A 19,998-nucleotide genomic window follows, 5' to 3' on the forward strand; every position below is an offset into this window, starting at 1 on the left:
AGTTACAAAACACATTGATTTTAAATATATAATAACTCCGTCGATGGAATTCTTATTACAACTATGTTGTTTCACTTCTAATGGTGAAACGAACACCTGTTGATGTGTTGTTGTTTGTATGTCAACTGCAATCAGCTTAGTTTCCATCGCGCGTTTTGAAAGAAATTAAAATACTTATAGAAGTATTTCTCTTCTCTGGTCTGAATAACTATGATTTTTGGGAAAGTGGACGTGACGACGGGCAATAATGGATCGCTATTTGCGGAATACAAGTAAAGTATTGTGGTTCTCTTGTTCGGTGTGTTTACATATCTTGCCATCACAGCGTAACAATGCGTAATCATTGTGCATTGTGTGTCTTTGAAATAAAATGGGTAAGAAGACGTAATGTTATCTTACAAACAATTGTAAAATAAAATATACAACGGTCACATTATGTAGTCAGTTAAATAAATAATGTTCAAAAAAAGCCAGTACATATAAGGAATTTCATGTGTGCGTATTGAGTAGTGTTAGTTCGTGTTATTCTGTGTAAATAGTTGCGTGGTTTATATTTACGCACTAGAAATTGAGTTGGCACTGGGCAGTAGGTGTTTGGATCCTAGGTTTACCACTGAACGCAGCCTAAACACATGTAACTAATGTTTAATTGAATAACGTCAAGACATTACTATAGTGTATGGCGGCACCGTGTCGGCAAGTACTTGCTAAAAGGACGTTGTTTCACAGTTCACACACAGGGCAACCGCAGCAGTAGGAAAGCAAATTATTCTCAACGTGCTTCTTTGTTATTGGCAAGAAACAAACACTACCATATTGACTAACATGTAGTGTGGATTACATATACGTGACCCTAATGATTGGTAGAATGTACAGTGAATCATCTATTCGTACGTAATTGATATTCAATACCTGTTAATTTCCATTCATGAAATGGATGCGAAATACTAGTTGTAATAACATGTGAGGTTTACGAGTACGATCTTGTTTGGGCTGTAATGTTGTGCTGTTTCAATCTGTTAAACATAATATTAATTAAATTGAACAATCCATGTATATTATTTGTTATTCGATAATTCGATAATATTTCATAGTAAGCAAAACTTATGCATATTCTTCCCGTTTAGACAAAAAATATTCTTTTTTTTCAGACAGTAAGTTGCAAATAAATGTACGAACATTGTTACTGTATATGTACTCGTGCCTTATAAAATCGGACAACAGTAGAATGAAACATATGTTAAAACACTTACGGAACAGTTTGCAATAGCGCCCTCAATTATTGCAAATGCGCGTTCTAATAATTATAATGATAGCTTAACAGAATGCCGAGGACCAGGAAAACCGGCGAAAAAACGACCAGGCCAAGACTTGTACTGTGCATTGGATTATGGGGAAATAACTGTTTATCAATCCAAATGTCGCACATGCGAGGCACGACGAACACCGCCCTTTAAACAAGCTTTTAAGAGCAAATGTCTGTAAGGATCAAACAATGGTGGCAGGGATCAACAAATCGATTTGGCTCATATTTTGCACAGTGGTAGTACTTGGTCCACATCCCCTCAAAATAGCCTTCTTTTAGATCAAAACTCATTGTTGCCATGGTAACAGACAAACAAAGATTTCTGGCCATTTTCCCCAATTTTTGCATCTCAAAAACACGGGAATCGGCATAATTCGCGGCATTGTCTCTGCCATACCTTTGAGCTTATCGTCAAAACAAAACAAGATCTTTTGGCTTTTGGCTTTTTGAAAATTGTTGTGAAAGTTTGAAAGAGATAGACTTCAGTTTCATGGAAGCCTGAAAACAATGCAATGTTTCTAGCTTCTAAAATATGTAATTTTTTGTAATGCTATTAGTGCCGCTCTTGTATTTTTTTTACTTGAAATTTGTACTATACATAGATAATTAAAATATCTTTCAAATTATATCTTCCAAAAGTTGGTAACTTGTTTGGTTCATACGTGCTCGTACCAAGAAGTAGGTATGCGCTTGACCAAAGATGTGGATGTAAGCCATCTTCAAAGTACTCTACATGACAAAGTAAAATAGAATTCTAACTCAACTTCTTTCCAAATGTAGATCTATGCATAACTTATCAAATAATTGCTTATAGAGTTTCGAGTCGTAATGTTTAGTCACGTGGTTGTCCCTGAAAGTAGGTCATTTTTGTACTAGGCGAAATTTTGGAATTTTTGCCATGTTCAAAGTACTATACTGGACAAAGTGAATTAGAACGTTAACTCAACTTCTGATCAAATGTAGATCTATGTATTGTCTATCAAATGAATGCTTGTAGAGTTTTGGGTCGTAATGTTTAGTGACGTGGCTGTCCATGAAAGTAGGCTACTTTTTTGCATTTGCCAAAAAAAAATGTTAGCCATATTCAAAGTACTCTACGTGACAAAGTGTAATCAAAATGACGCCTGGCATGTACTTCTGAATAACCTGGATAATACAAGTGTGCTTCTGGTACTGGACTGGTAAATGAAGTTCCTGCCAAGGAAGTACACGGAAAGCCAAACAGGCTGGTTTAGAAAGCGGGGCATATCATGGCACATCACGGTAGCATACCAGCAAGGAATCTATCCAAGTCCATATACCTCCGAAGTGACAATGCTTGGTGTTATCACAAATCCCGGGAGAAATCCGGGAGAAAAGTCTTTCTGTGTGAAGTGGGTGCAGATCTTGCAGCGACATCCATAAAACTGAGTGGAATCACCAAACTCTTTGAGTTTAGTGATGCAGGTATACGTGTCTGGCGAGCATACAACATCGGGGAAGGGAATATTGTCCCTTGTCTGCGATTGCTTGCCATAGAACCACCGCTGCTGAAGATTGCCAGTCAGCCGTCAAATCCTGGTTCTGCATTTCAACCCATCAGGTCCAGGCAGATGAAGGTGCAAGCTTAACAAGAAGTCAGATTCTGATGAAGATGCGGCAAGTGATGAGACTGTGCAACCCAGCCAATGGTAGCCTTTTGCCTTGTCCAGAAGAGAGCTGCGTCAAGATTTATAAAACATGCAAAGGTCTGGAGACTCATGTAGCTGTCGGAAAGCACAAACGTCGCCTTGAAAGAGAGACTTTGCTGGACAAGACAAAGTTGAAGTATGCAGAAAAGCTTGCACAGGGCCTGTCAGAAGTGCCACATGTAGAGCCATCCTTAGAAGTAAATAGAACAACACCTTTCCCACAGCAAGGATGGGCACTGCACAGTCTGAAGAAGGCACAAGGCCAACAGCTATTCCAGGTGCAGGACTTTTTGACTGGCCAGCAAGTCTCTAGCTATTTCTCCCGACTGGCAGCTAAACGCCATAAAGCTTCAGAAGGTTCTGAGGAGGAGGAGCAACATGCCCCTGCTGTAATCGAATCCTCTAACAGTCGCATACAGGAGGAAATCATCACCAACGTCGAACTATGTCACCCTGTCCTGTACTATATATATTCAACCTTTGTGACTTGGCAAGGAGGGGAGGCCTGTATGAGATTGGCATAGTACTATTAAGGTCCATTTGCGAGCACTTTGATGTCGACGTATCCTCCATCACTGATCGTCGACGCATGTCGGCATTTGTTGCAAAACTTTGAGAGTACTTGAGTTTCTACCTGGTTTGTGTCAAACTAGAGTGTACTAAGACGTAGAGGTTTGTGTGTTCTTATGTAGGCTTAGTTAGATAAATGCTGTTAGGATGTTCCGTTACTTTGGAGAAGATGCCTCTTGAACAGTTTGTTTCTTTTAACATTGTCAATGTGCAATGTATATTAGATTGGTATTACAATGACTGATAATGCACTTACAGTGTTAACTTAAAGTTTAGTTAAGCGCCGACTCTGTTATAAGTGTAAATATCAATTTGTAATAAAGAAACTAAGATATTGTTTTAAATTCAGCTATGTTCTATAATGCATATCAAAAGGAACACTAACACGGGAACAAACGTTCCTAACATTCAGTTGATACACAATGTCTAAATATGGCCTATTTTCAGAGACTTCCCGGGACTAAACGTCACTCCCTAAAACTCTACGAGCATTTACTTGATAGGCAGCACATAGATGGCTGGCTTAAGAAGAAGTTGAGTTAGAATCAGGTACAGTAGCAGGTACAGTAGCATACTTTGAACATGGCTAAAATTCACAACTTTCGTCGAGCACAAAGAGTGACCTGCTTTCAGGGACAACCATGTGATTAAATGTCATGACCCGAAGCTCTACAAGCATTTATTCAGTAAAAAATACAAAGATGTACATTTGATCAGAAGTTGAATCAGAATTCTTCTTCATTTCTTCACGTGGCATATCACAATGCAAAAAGTGGCCTACTTTCAGGGACAACCACGTGACTTAACGTTATGACCCGAAACTCTACAAGCATTTCTTTAATAGACAATACATAGATGTACATTTGAACAAAAGTTGAATTAGAATTATTGTTCACTTCGTCACGTTGCGTACGTTGAACAAAGCTAATATTCACAATTTTTGTCAAATTCCAAAAAATGGCTTAATTTCAGGGACAACCACGTGACCGAACGTCATGACCCGAAACTCTGCAATCATTCATTTGATAGGCAATACATAGATTCACCTTTGATAATAAGTTGAAAATACAAAGATGTACATTTCATCAGAAGTTGAATCAGAATTCTTCTTCATTTCTTCACGTAGCATACTTTGAAAATTCCCAATGCAAAAAGTGGTCTACTTTCAGGGACAACCACGTGACTTAACGTTATGACCCGAAACTCTACAAGCATTTATTTGATAGACAATACATAGATGTACATTTGACCAGAAGTTGAATTAGAATTATTGTTCACTTCGTCACGTAGTGTACGTTGAACAAAGCTAAAATTTACAATTTGCGTCAAATGCAAAAAATGGCCTAATTTCAGGGACAACCACGTGACCGAACGTCATGACCCGAAACTTCATTTGATAGGCAATACATAGATTCACCTTTGATAATAATATGAGCCAAATCTATTTGTTTTGCGCCTGCCACCATTGTTTAATTCTTACAAACATTTGCTCTTAAAGTCTATGTGTTCTGAATCAATGCTACTTTGGTACACTGTGCAAAGCTCATCGTTACATCTTGCTTGGTAACGTGACGTTATTTATGCATTTATTTTATTTTTTACGTATTTTATTCACATATGTCTAACGTCAATTTTGTTATCATGTTTGCAAATCAGTTTAAATGCAGTAATCAGCATCATTTTTTTTTTATTCTCTCAATCCACAATATTTTGACGTAAAAATCAAATTGTTTTGAAAAGATTGGATGCATATAAGTATACAGATTATACACATGTATGACTCCAACTAAATAGCCTTCCGATTATTGGAATATCATACACTCTTAGGCCTGGACTATCATTGGGTACCACACTAGCCACTATGACCATAACACGCACCGCGACAGACAGCAGAAAACCCGATACTGATACAGCGCCATCACACAGTAATGTCCTCGTTCACAATAGAAATATATAGATCAAAGGTTTTTCACAACTGGATCATTTGTTTTCATGAGATATAGCTATTAGTATACATAAATTACATTGAATATTTAAAATTATAGCGTACGAAATCATGTCAGGAAGATAGTATTAAGTTATTTTAAAATCGGTTTACATATATTATCGGATCGAGGATGTAGTTGCATTTTATAGAGCATAATGACCCCAGTTTGACCCTTGTTTTTTTATCGTCAAGGGTCTACAGCGAAGACATGCATATGTAGCAGAAGGAACAGAGCTCTGTGTAGTTAATTGTAATTTTGTTGAAATCAGAACAAAGGACGGGTCATAGAAACCAACCAATAGGTGAGCTTATCTCATGTTTTTTGACAAATAGGCAAGTGAATGTTGTGACAGCCCGCGTTCTTATATTTACACACTCTCAGTCTCACCGCCGCAGGACTTTGTAAATGTAAATTTATATTTTTACTTTCGTGTGTTTTTTTTTTTTTCAAACTGTACGCCATGTCATCGAATGAGCTCCACTGAGCTGTTGTGCAGTACACGTATGTGCGTTTTTTTTCTCTGTTTTAAAATGTTGACTATAACTTTACATTCAAGTTTTATGGTCGGTTTTTTCGTCTATAGAGCTAAAAAAAAAAATAATCGGAAAATTTATCACAATTTTTTTTTTACCCGTCACATCATTAGGGTACAAGTCGTCAACTTTTGTCTATTTTTTACCTGGTACAATTTTTTTTTTGTCAGATTAAAGTGACCAAAAAATGGAACTATATTTTTTAGGCAGGGGAAAAAAAATATTGTTTTTTAGAATTTTCAAATAAATGTGACACTTAATTTGACTTATAAATACCCGTCTCATAAATGAGATTTTTTCACCATGAGTAATTTTGATAAATCGCTTAAAATCTCCATATACATGTAAATGGGTGTTTTAGGAATCATTTTTTAATGTGAAAACACTTTCGTAACAATATTTGTTTTCACTTAATAGTTTTGTGAACACTGGTATTATTGTAGTGTAGTACACCAGTATTCATAGTACTGGGGCTGGTCTGCTGCCCCCTTGATGAGAGTGTCGCAGACTCATTTGGGTTGGGGGGTTGGCGAAAAACCGCTGTGTGTACCCAGGGTGTGTTTCACCACAAGTTCCCTCTTTTCATCACAAATTCACAAAATAGTCCATTTTACTCTGCACTTTCTTCTAGAAGATTGGGACAAAAATAGCCAATTTTTTGGAGTAAAAAGTGATATTGTCTCAAATTTTGTCTGTTGGCATCAAAATTAGGGTTCATGTCCAGAAATATTGCAGAACATAAGAAAAGAGTGCAAACAAATTTGGACAAAAAAGTCTGGTGGCGAAAAGGTTTAATGGGAAGGCAAAATAGTATCCCATAGACTCTCACTGAGTACCGGTAGGTAAAAACCACTGTTTGAAATACATGTATATTCATTCAGTGATGATGCGATTTTGGTGAAACCTTTGTTGAGGTTCACAGCTTCTTGTGTGTTATACTGGCCCTGGTCATACTCAGATGGTGCAATAACTTACAATATCTCAATATGAAATGAAGGTGGTTAAACGACTCAGTTGCTCAGTCCTAAATATTGATATTTGTTGGAAAATGTACTGTATATGCATGGTGGAAGTGTTTTACTCTCAATTACACTCACAATTTGCCCATACAAAAAGTCAGGATACACTGTAAGGACATCTTTTGTCATAAACTGTTGCCTGGCACACAAATATTTATTAAAAAAAAAGTCCCGAAAAACAACATTATAGAAATACTCGGAAAGGAAGTATTTATATACTTTATAAAAATATATCTTAAAACATCAAAAATTGTTTATGTTGAAGACCAGCTTGATTTTATGTCATTGGTACTATTATTAACATAAATATGCAAGTCTTTTTTGTAATATATATATATATAATAAATATACCATATTTGCTATTTGTATTTTAATAGAAGCGCATCTAATACAGGTGCACATAAGCTCAAAAAATAATTTATTGTATACCGGATTATTGATATGCAACTTATTCTTTGCTGTTTTTTGTGTGTCCATCTGTTTCTCTGATATCTTGAGAAGCATATGTTTGTTTATGATGAAACTCAGTACTTAGATGCTCTGGGATAATGCAAACCTGTGCATACAAATTACCTAATTTGCATAATGATTAGTCAATTTTAACTTTTCCACTAATATCTCAAATACTGTCATCACATTACAGCGAAACTGAGTACAGAGATGTCATAGGACAATGCATAGATCTAATAAATTTACTTAATTTGCATAATTAGTAAATTTTTGGCTTTTCCTCATTAAATTTCAATGATACTTATATGTTCTAGGACAATGCACAGACCTGGTTAATTTTGGTTTACCGGTAAATATGTGCATAGTAATTACCTAATTACAAATTCTTATTTTTTTGTCTTTTCCATAGATATCTCAATCACATTTCAATGAACTTGGTAAATTGGTGGTCTATGACATTATTAGTTTTACATTAAAATCTGTGAATTTTGATTACCTAATTTGCATAATAATTAATCAGTTTTTAGCTTTTCCAGTAATATCTCGAGTACTTAATCTTTTTCCATTGAAACTTGGTACATATAATACACTAAAATAATGCAATGATCTAATTAGTTTTGGGTTTATAAGTATCCATAATAATAATGATAAGCAATAAAAATGTGGTTTAGTAACAAATACAATGGTGGTTTAGTAACCAATAGAATGGTGGTTTAGTAACCAATAGAATGGTGGTTTGCAACAATTAGAATAGTGGTTTGCAACCAATAGAATGGTAGTTTGATAAGCAATAAAAATGTGGTTTAGTAACCAATAGAATGCTAGTTTGCAACAATTAGAATGGTGGTTTGCAACCAATAGAATGGTGGTTTGTAACCAGTAGAATGGTTGTTCACAGCCAATAGAATGGTGGTTTGCAACCAATAGAACGGTAGTTTGATTAGCAATAAAAATGTGGTTTAGTAACCAATAGAATGGTGGTTTGCTACCAATAGAATGGTAGTTTGATAAACAATAAAAATGTGATTTGGTAACCAATAGTATGGTAGTTTGATAAGCAATACAAATGTGGTTTAGTAACCAATAGAATGATGGTTTGCAACCAATAGAATGGTAGTTTGATAAGCAATAAAAATGTGGTTTAGTAACCAATATAATGATGGTTTGCAACAATTAGAATGGTGGTTTGCAACCAATAGAATGGTGGTTCACAGCCAATAGAATGTTGGTTTGCAACCAATAGAACGGTAGTTTGATAAGCAATAAAAATGTGGTTTAGTAACCAATATAATGATGGTTTGCAACAATTAGAATGGTGGTTTGCAACCAATAGAATGGTGGTTTGCAACCAATAGAATGGTGGTTTGTAACCAGTAGAATGGTTGTTCACAGCCAATAGAATGGTGGTTTGCAACCAATAGAACGGTAGTTTGATTAGCAATAAAAATGTGGTTTAGTAACCAATAGAATGGTGGTTTGCTACCAATAGAATGGTAGTTTGATAAACAATAAAAATGTGATTTGGTAACCAATAGTATGGTAGTTTGATAAGCAATACAAATGTGGTTTAGTAACCAATAGAATGATGGTTTGCAACCAATAGAATGGTAGTTTGATAAGCAATAAAAATGTGGTTTAGTAACCAATATAATGATGGTTTGCAACAATTAGAATGGTGGTTCGCAACCAATAGAATGGTAGTTTGCAACGATTAGAATGGTGGTTTGCAACCAATAGAATGGTGGTTTGCAACAATTAGAATGGTGGTTTGCAACCAATAGAATGGTGGTTTGCAACAATTAGAATGGTGGTTTGCAATGAATAGAATGGTGGTTTGCAACAATTAGAATGGTGGATGGCAACCAATAGAATGGTGGTTTGCAACAATTAGAATGGTGGTTTGCAACCAATAGAATCGTAGTTTGATAAGCAATAAAAATGTGGTTTAGTAACCAATAGAATGGTGGTTTGCAACCAATAGAATGGTGGTTCGCAACCAATAGAATGGTAGTTTGATATACAATTAAAATGAGGTTTAGTAACAATTAGAATGGTGGTTTGCAACAATTAGAATGGTGGTTTGCAACCAATAGAATGGTGGTTTGCAAAAATTAGAATGGTGGTTTGCAACCAATAGAATGGTGGTTTGCAACAATTAGAATGGTGGTTTGCAACCAATAGAATGATGGTTTGCAACAATTAGAATGGTGGTTTGCAACCAATAGAATGGTGGTTTGCAACAATTAGAATGGTGGTTTGCAACCAATAGAATGGTGGTTTGCAACAATTAGAATGGTGGTTTAGCAACCAATAGAATGGTGGTTTGCAAAAATTAGAATGGTGGTTTGCAACCAATAGAATGGTGGTTTGCAACAAGTAGAATGGTGGTTTGCAACCAATAGAATGGTGGTTTGCAACAATTAGAATGGTGGTTTGCAACCAATAGAATGGTGGTTTGCAACAATTAGAATGGTGATTTGCAACCAATAGAATGGTGGTTCACAGCCAATAGAATGGTGGTTTGCAACCAATAGAATGGTAGTTTGATTAGCAATAAAAATGTGGTTTAGTAACCAATAGAATGGTGGTTTGCTGCCAATATAATGGTAGTTTGATAAGCAATAAAAATGTGGTTTGGTAACCAATAGAATGGTGGTTTGCAACAAATAGAATGGTAGTTTGATTAACAATAAAAATGTGGTTTAGTAACCAATAGAATGGTGGTTTGCTACCAATAGAATGGTAGTTTGATAAGCAATAAAAATGTGGTTTGGTAACCAATAGAATGGTGGTTTGCAACAAATAGAATGGTAGTTTGATTAACAATAAAAATGTGGTTTAGTAACCAATAGAATGGTGGTTTGCTACCAATAGAATGGTAGTTTGATAAGCAATAAAAATGTGGTTTGGTAACCAATAGAATGGTGGTTTGCAACCAATAGAATGGTAGTTTGATAAACAATAAAAAGGTGGTTTGGTAACAAATAGAATGGCGGTTTGGTAATCAATAGTATGGTAGTTTGATAAGTAATAAAAATGTGGTTTGCAACCAATAGAATGATGGTTTGCTACCAATAGTATGGTAGTTTGATAAGCAATAAAAATGCGGTTTAGTAACCAATAGAATGGTGGTTTGCAACAATTAGAATGGCGGTTTGGTAACCAATAGTATGGTAGCTTGATAAGCAATAACAATCTGGTTTGCTAACCAATAAATTGGTGGTTTGCAACAATTAGAATGGTGGTTTGATATCTAATAGGATTGTGTTTTGGTAACCAATAAAATAGTGGTTTAGTAACCAATAGAATGATAGTTTAGTAACCAATGAAATGGTGATTTAGTAACCAATAAAATAGTGGTTTGGTATTCATTAGAATGATAATTTAGTAACTAATAGAATGTTGATTTAGTAACCAATGGAGTGGTGATTTAGTAACTAATTGAATGGTGATTTAGTAACCAATGTAATGGTGATTTAGTAACCAATGGAATGGTGATTTAGTAACCAATGGAGTGGTGATTTAGTAACCAATGGAATGGTGATTTAGTAACCAATAGAATGGTGATTTAGTAACCAATGGAGTGGTGATTTAGTAACCAATGGAAAGGTGATTTAGTATCTAATGGAATAGTGATTTAGTAAGCAATAGAATGGTGATTTAGTAACCAGTGTAATGGTGATTTAGTAACCAGTGTAATGGTGATTTAGTAACCAATGTAATGGTGATTTAGTAACCAATAGAATGGTGATTTAGTAACCAGTGGAGTGGTTATTTAGTAACCAATGGAGTGGTGGTTTAGTAACCAATGGAATGGTGATTTAGTAACCAATGGAATGGTAGTATAGTAACCAATGGAATGGTAGTTTAGTAACCAGTTGAATTGTAGTTTAGTAACCAATAGAATGGTAGTGTAGTAACCAATGGAATGGTAGTGTAGTAACCAATGGAATGGTAATATAGTAACCAATGGAATTGTAGTTTAGCAACCAATGGAATGGTGATTTAGTAACAATGGAATGGTGATTTAGTATCTAATGGAGTGGTGATTTAGTAACCAATGGAGTGGTTATTTAGTAACCAATGTAATGGTGATTTAGTAACCAATGTAATGGTGATTTAGTAACCAATGGAGTGGTGATTTAGTAACCAATGGAAAGGTGATTTAGTATATAATGGAATAGTGATTTAGTAACCAATAGAATGTTGAATTAGTAACCAGTGTAATGGTGATTTAGTAACCAATGTAATGGTGATTTAGTAACCAATGTAATGGTGATTTAGTAACCAATGGAGTGGTTATTTAGTAACCAATGTAATGGTGATTTAGTAACCAATGGAGTGGTTATTTAGTAACCAATGGAGTGGTGATTTAGTAACCAATGGAATGGTGATTTAGTAACCAATGGAATGGTAGTATAGTAACCAATTGAATGGTAGTTTAGTAACCAGTTGAATTGTAGTTTAGTAACCAATAGAATGGGAGTGTAGTAACCAATAGAATGGTAGTGTAGTAACCAATGGAATGGTAGTGTAGTAACCAATGGAATGGTAGTTTAGTATCCAGTAGTTGTAGTTAATTATGATGGTGAAACATGCACTACTATTATCTTTATGTTTACATATATTGCGAGTTGGTAACTGTGAATGTTTCAGTTAAATTAATTAGTTTATAATAAAAGAAACTAAAATGGATAAACTAGTGTTTCTGGTCTGATGTAGAATTGTACAACAGAATAGCTTTAGATTCTATTACTGATACATATTATTACAATTTGACATAAATACCTTATTTTAGTCCTCTCAAATCATCTTCACTACATGTATCTGTCATATTAGTTTGCAACCCAGGTTTTTACTTAGCCAACTCACTACCTGCATTTTAGACAAGTAATAAACATCAATTGACAGCCTGAATTTATTAAATTACCTATCATTTGCATCAACAAATAATGCCATGCAGGGAGTTAATATACTGAATATAGGTAATTAGCGTGTTTATTTTATTCTGTTTGGAGAATTCATTCTCGTGACTGATGCATTTAACCAAAAAAAAAAAAAACATTTTTCATTATCAAAAAATATCAACTGGCGACTTATGACCTTGATGTACTATGTATAATCATAAATTGCTTTATATTTTGTGAGAGACGCAGTTCTTATGAATTTTATGATTGATACACTTAATAATCAAAAAATTTAGCAGTAAAGAAAACTACAAAAACAATGATATCCATCTTGAATGATTTCTATTAACCCTCATCGCCTTTCACAAAATAAATTGAACATAATTTATTAAATACATCTTTTAAAAAAAGAAAGAAAAAATCCAATTTTGTGCCCTATATTTTCAAACTGCATTATTTTGCTTAAATGTTGATTAAAACCTGTCACCAAAATATGTCTATTTTTTTCAAAATAATGAAGAAATTATTAAAAAAAATACATAGCAAAAATTATGATGCTCAAAAATTAACTGCACTTGCTTATTCCTATTTTTATTATTTTAATGTGAGCATAAAAATTGGGCAGTATGATTCATACTATAAAGGTTTATGATATTAAATCATATGATATTGCCATGGAAAGAAATGAAATTATATCATGCATCTTGGCTTAATTTATGATTTATTATTTAAATATAAAAATTGTTCCCTTTCTTAAAAATGTTAAAAAAATTATAATTTACTTGATGCAATAAATTCTACTCTAGGATTTAAATATCCAGTGGGAAAAAAATTACGAAAAAAACAGCTGTTGATTATAGAGTAATCTGTTAAATAAAAAGCAGAGCAATATTTTTGTTTGACATCAAGTCTGGAGAGAATCTTGAATGATAATAAACAACTGATTGTTTATGTTAAGGGGCCCTGAAAAAGGTTTTCATAACCTAATCTTAATCATTCTGTCAGGGGCTTTTTTTTTTTTTTAAATGCAGGATTTATTTATTTAATAATGTTTGTATGCAAGTGTGGAGTCAATAGGATTTATCCATTGCATTATGGGAATGTTATGCAAATCAATGCCTTAGTTGGTCTTCTATATCTCTTTCTTTCCAGGTATTGTGCGTTATTATATACTAGAAAAAATAGTGGATTTGGTTAAAAAATGGTAGCTTTTTGGGTTTTTTTAAATCCTGGTTTGAATTAGAGGTGAGTTGTGATTGATGAAATTAACCATGTTGTATTTACATTGTATTCTTAAGTTTTGCAATGCATTTTGGAAAAAAGAGTAATAATCACATCAGAAAAAAAACCTCACATCAGATACTTGTATAGTACCATTTAGTCTTTATTTGGTTTTTCTTTCAAGAAAATAATAAATTTAGTCTAACCTTTTTATTTCTCTCATGTAATAAATATGCATTATAAATTTAGCAATGTACAAAACATATAATTATGTTTATTGATAAGGTTATGTTTTTTTTTAGCTCCTTTGATAATGTTCACATACATGGATATTCATTCAGTTTGTAGGAGAGGGATAAACAAGGTTTTTTTTTTTCGTTTTTTTTAATACTTGGAAGCTTATTCCCTTGTTTGGCCTTATTTTGCAATATGTGTTATATCTGACTGCCAACCGTAATAAGTTGTTGCCATGGGAACATTTATTATTTATTATTATTTTTTTCGCTCAGTCAGTCTGTTTCATGGATATGTTATGTTAGCTTAGGTTTTATTAAAAAATGTTTATATTTTTTCGTTGCCCTTAACGATAGTGAAGATATAAGCATAGAGGTTACTATGTCTGTCCTTGTTGTTAATAGCTGTCTTTAGCTGCTACATGGGAGGTGTTGTATTGTCTATATAAATGTATGACATCTCCAGAGCATTCAGGCCTGGAGCATTTTTCTGTTTATTGCGAGATCTTGTGCAATTATATATAATGGAACATAAAAAGAGAACAAACAAATGCCATCGCTTCATAGCGATGTCAAAAACGTTGTGTTGGATTTGTTATTATCGGTAGTCCCCGTTCGGACACAGTACAAAAATGGGGACTTCATACATGTATGTGTATGTGTTACCATCTGTCTGTATCCAAAAATATCTCACACATGCACATGATAGACATTACATTGGACGTACGCACATGCTTTTATTTCATGACTAATTCAAGATGGCCAAGTGGCAGCCATTCTGTTTTGAAGAATGAAGTCCTAGATCCATATATCTGACATTCCTGGATGGATGAAATTCAAACTTCACATACACATTAGACTTTACTGGTAATATCGGACAAGTATGCATGCATTTTGGTCATCATCGAATCCAAAATGGCTGACTGGTAGTCATTTTGTTTAAACGAATATAGTTCCATGCAGCTGACTTGTTTATTCATGTATGATGTAATTTTTTCTTATTCACATTTCAACCAATTCAGCAACTGTGGGAATTGTTGATTTTCTCCTGACAGTTCATTCAGATCAGAATATTTTTCCCAGGATGCATATATTGTTATTTTCATGGATTTTATAGTCTGAATGTAACACCATAAATAGTTTTTTGTTCACCTTGGTGAAAAAATTATATAAGGATTAATATAAATAGTCACTAAACTCATAACTTTTTAGCTCCGCTGTCGACTTTGTCAAGCAGAGCTTATCATATGAGTTATTGTCCGTCGTCGTCCTGTCAACTTTTTACTTATTCGATTTCTTCTTGAAAACTAGAATTGTTATTGCTTTGATACTTGGTGTTTATGTACCTTGGGCAGACCTCTCTCAGATTTGTTCATTTCGTTATGATATCATCAATTCTCTAATTTTGATGATTATTTTTGTCTTTTTTGGTAAAAAGTAATATTTGATTGCTTTGATATTATACATATGGGTACTACAACTAGGCTGCTTGTTATTTTCTATGCCTTCAATATAGGGTAGTTTCAGTGACCAGCAAGTTTATGTTTTTGTATAGGTCATTCATTGATTAGTTGTCAACTTACAATAAACGTTTATCATCACACCATTTATCTGCCACCAGTGTTCTCATATGCTATGTTCACACGGCAGCATTCTATCGAAGCCCAACTACTGCTCCTCCCACGGATTAACAGGAGATTATCTCTAATGCTTTCATACAGTCAGTGCCCCCGAATAATAAGTGACTGAAAACGATTTTTAGTGTTATGCTTGTGTTTTTTCTCTACATGGCACGATGCTGTTGAGCTAGGAGAAAAAAGAAACAGTCGCGAGCCTGAGCATGGAGGTGGAAATGACTGGTATTATGATTTAGGTATTAGTATCTCGAATAAACAGGAAACACGGCATCTAAAATGCATTTAAATACAGCCTATTCGCTCAAGTTATTGTCATGCAAAATTACCATTTTGTAACTATTCAACTGTAGTCGCATAATTTCGTACGCCATTTTTTGTTTCCCGTTGAGCTATCAATCTATCGCAATAATTCGTTACTATATATTAGGATGCATACGTCTTCGTCAAGCAGGATTAAAATGAGAGGTTACTCGAAGAAGACGATTGAGGGCGTGATTTCGGCTCCGATAGTTGGGCCCCGATGCGTTTACACGATGGAGCCCGAGGGTTTGTTGGAGCCGAACTTGGCTCGATAAAATGCTGTCGTGTGAACGTAGAAATAGACATGAGAATTTCCTCATGGCTTATATTTTTTACTCTGATGAGAAAAATTGTTCATACATGTGATATTTTAGGAATGTACAATGAAAATTCAATATAACACGTTATGAATTTTTAATAAAACAAGCAGCCTGTCGGCTAAGATAGCTCCACTGTTAGCAATGCACATTTCAATAAAAGAACAGAAGATATCATTAGAAAATGAACAATAGGTATAGTATCAATGCAACCAAACTTCAAAAATATCACTTTTCACCAAAAATGACAAAAATGATCATCAAAATTAGATAATTGAAGATATCACCACGGAATTAACAAATCTGAAAGAGGTCCACATGTAGTTACCTATATATGTAATATAAAAACAATCGGACTTGCGTTTTTTAACAAGAAGTTGAAAATATCACTTTTTACCAAAAATGACAAAAATATTAAGCAAAATTAGAGAATTGAAGATATCATCATGAAATAAACAATCTGTAAGTGGTCCACATGTAGTACCTATATATGTAATATCAAAGCAATTGGACTTACGGTTTTTAACAAGAAGTCGAAAATATCACTTTTTACCAAAAATGACAAAAATATTAATCAAAATTAGAGAATTGAAGATATGATCATGAAATGAACAAATCTGAGAGAGGTCTACCCAAGTTACATATACACCAAGTATCAAAGCATTCAGGCTTGTAGTTTTCAAGAATAAGTCGAAAAAGTAAAACATTGACACGGACGACAGACAACGCCGGACAATCACTCATATGATAAGCTCCACTCGGCAAAGTCGACAGCGGAGCTAAAAAGGGAACTGATGGTAAAAAACTCAAATTATGTCTGTTGGCTCTAAAATTAGGATTCATTTCCAGAAATATTGAAGAATACATGTATAAAAAAAGTGCAGACAATTTTGGCAGAGAAAGTCTGGTGGTGAAAGGGTTAAGAGTCATATTCTGATCATACAGTAAAAGTAAATTTAGATTTATTTTAGAAGGTGGGACATGATAATATTGATGAAAAAAAAAGACATATTTGTACTAAATAGACTAAGTTGCTATGGTTATGATAGAGTTATGTGGGATGCATGATTTTATAAAAATGTCGAAATATAAAAAACATGTTCCCTGCACATACATGTAGTGCCTAATAATACAGCTGGCACAGTAAGTACAAATTGATTAATTTATAGTAACTATAATGATGTCTAAGCTGAGATCACAGCTGTATGGTTTTAAAAAGACTCAGGCTTATTTTTGAGTGAAACATACATGGTATTACTGTAAAATACTTTATTTTTGCTGGAATTAACTTTCGCTGAAAAGACTTTTTCTGCGTTTTGTATAGAATTTATTTTCACTAATTTTTGACGAGTTGAATGTAAAATATATGAAAAAGGGTATATTCGCTGGATTTTATTTTCACTCGATCATTCCCTTAGCGAAAATAATTCCAAGCGAAAATAAAGTACTTTACAGTAGTTTGAATTTAAGCCTTTGAGGAAACCATGCATTCTAATGCGAGATGGACATCACAACTGCCAATAATTGGAAATAAAGTTCATCAGTATTCACTATTTACTGGAAACAAATTTGTTAGACCATGATCTCTAAATGGCTAATACTGTAAACCATTTATTTTCACTGATATTTAATTTCACTATTTTGATGTTTTTGAGCATATTCAGTTTTAATTTCACAAATTTATCAAGGAAACAATGAATTTTAATGTTATTTTACATGTTTTAATTTAGCGAATTTTGTGAACCCCGCACAAAAACAATGAACTCCTCACAGCAATAATGTATTCCAAATGGTAATAATGAACTCCATATGGTATTAATGAACTCCACACACCAATTATGAACTCCACACACCAATTATGAACTCCACACACCAATAATGAACTCCACACACCAATAATGAACTCCATACACCAATAATGAACTCCATTCACCAATAATAAACTCCACACACCAATAATGAATTCCAAATGGTAATAATGAACTCCATATGGTATTAATGAACTCCACACACCAATTATGAACTCCACACACCAATAATGAACTACATTCACCAATAATAAACTCCACACACCAATAATGAATTCCAAATGGTAATAATGAACACCACACAACAATAATGAACTCTACACACCAATAATGAACTCCATACACCAATAATGAACTCAATTCACCAATAATAAACTCCACACACCAATAATGAATTCCAAATGGTAATAATGAACTCCATATGGTATTAATGAACTCCGCACACCAATTATGAACTCCACACACCAATTATGAACTCCACACACCAATAATGAACTCCACACACCAATAATGAACTCCATACACCAATAATGAACTCCAATTCACTACGTTCAATTACCCACCATAGACTCCAGTCAGTCAAAATGACTATTTTGAACTGTAGGCATTAATCATCGATTCTGCCGGTGACTGAGAGATAGAATCCAGGTCAGGGGAAGCCCCATGACCTCAAGATTCTTTTACCCCTTACGTCACGAACCCACGTGACCGAGGCCACCTGGCAACGCCACAGGTAGCCGTCCATCACTCTTAATTTCTCTCCGCCTCGAGTGGAGATGAAATTTAGCGAGCTCTGCTGGATCGCCTGCTTTTTTTTTCCTGTCCGGATTTATAGCTTGGGTTGTTGCCGCTGCTCGGCATCCGACATGGTAGCTGGTAGGATAAGTTTTCCTTGTCTTTTTTTACCCTCGTGTCGTTTTCCCTTTTGTGTGTAGTATTTTTCACAGCAAAGAAATCAAAATCCGGCGCCACTACGTAGTCACATGTTGATTTCATGGCGGCACCTTTTACAACTGTAATTCGTTTCCCTCATGCATGTCGTCTTTTATTTTTAATGTATTTAGCAATATATAGGTGTAATGACAGCACCAGGGCTCGCTGCCGTTTTTCTTTCCGGTCTCCTCGTGTTTCGAGTCGACCGTGCAGTGGTTATATTCAGAATTTACCAGCATAGAAACCGCATCCGAGATACTTTGTCGTAGCTACGTGCGGGTTTCGGGGTTTTTGCGTGAAAGCGTGTTTTTTTCACTGGAGTTCTGAGGCCTGAGATTTTCTTTCAGAGCCATCAAGATCGCTGAGACTGCATGACCGTGTCACAGCAAGGTCGCGCGTCCAGTAAACAAATCGGTTAAAGTGAGTTGCGTGTTTTGCATGAGTGGAAAGTCCTCACGCTCGGCTACCGGTACTTCATGTACCGGGACGTCGAGTAAGAGGCCCGACGGTGGAGGTACCGATATTTTTCTCGGTCTCCTCCGCCGATCGGAGGGCATCCTCACAGTCTGTTTTTTTTCAGGCGGTGGTTTACCCGATTTTACCGGCTGCAGCGAGGCTGTGCCCCTGGAGGCTTTCCTCCTATGGGGCCCGTTGCGGGTCTCTTTGTGGACCCTTCCTCGCACGGCACCGGGTTTGCCTCCGAGTTGAGGGCTTTGGTCGAAGGACTGTCGGGGCAATTGCGTCCCTGGCAGGCCGGGTAGATCAGACGCAGTCGGAGCGAGCTGTCTCCACTGTGTCCCCTCGATGGGCAAGCAGGAAGAGACACGAAAGCATGTTTGCATTCAAACACGTCTCTTCCGGGGAACCCCCGTTCCCAGTCACGGCTCTCCCACTATTTTGGGGGGTGGCCGAGGCTCAGGCTAATTGCACCGGTCCTTCTCTGGATCCGCGGGCACTGAATGCCAACGGGGTGCTGGCAGCCAAGTCTCCGATCTCGGGGCAGGGCTTTCAGAGCAGGGCACGCGTTGACCCCCCCCCCCCACTTTCAGCCAGCTAGGGTTCGTCACGCGATAACGGTACAACGGTAACGAATTTATCCTTGTGTC

General features: G+C 35.3%; 1 protein-coding gene across 1 annotated transcript in view; it reads left to right on the forward strand.

Moving 5' to 3' along the window:
- Positions 1 to 5,723: 5,723 nt before the first annotated feature.
- The window catches only part of LOC144344783 (uncharacterized), a 36,340-nt gene continuing 22,065 nt past the window's right edge, over positions 5,724 to 19,998 (forward strand). Inside the window, exons 1-2 of the mRNA XM_085499492.1 lie at positions 5,724 to 5,835; positions 13,596 to 13,688. The gene's annotated coding sequence lies outside the window, so the exon portion shown is untranslated. The remainder of the gene's footprint in view (positions 5,836 to 13,595; positions 13,689 to 19,998) is intronic.

The sequence above is a fragment of the Saccoglossus kowalevskii genome, chromosome 5 (genome assembly GCF_978046115.1).
Source record: "Saccoglossus kowalevskii chromosome 5, keSacKowa6.1, whole genome shotgun sequence".
In the NCBI taxonomy this organism is placed as follows: domain Eukaryota; kingdom Metazoa; phylum Hemichordata; class Enteropneusta; family Harrimaniidae; genus Saccoglossus; species Saccoglossus kowalevskii.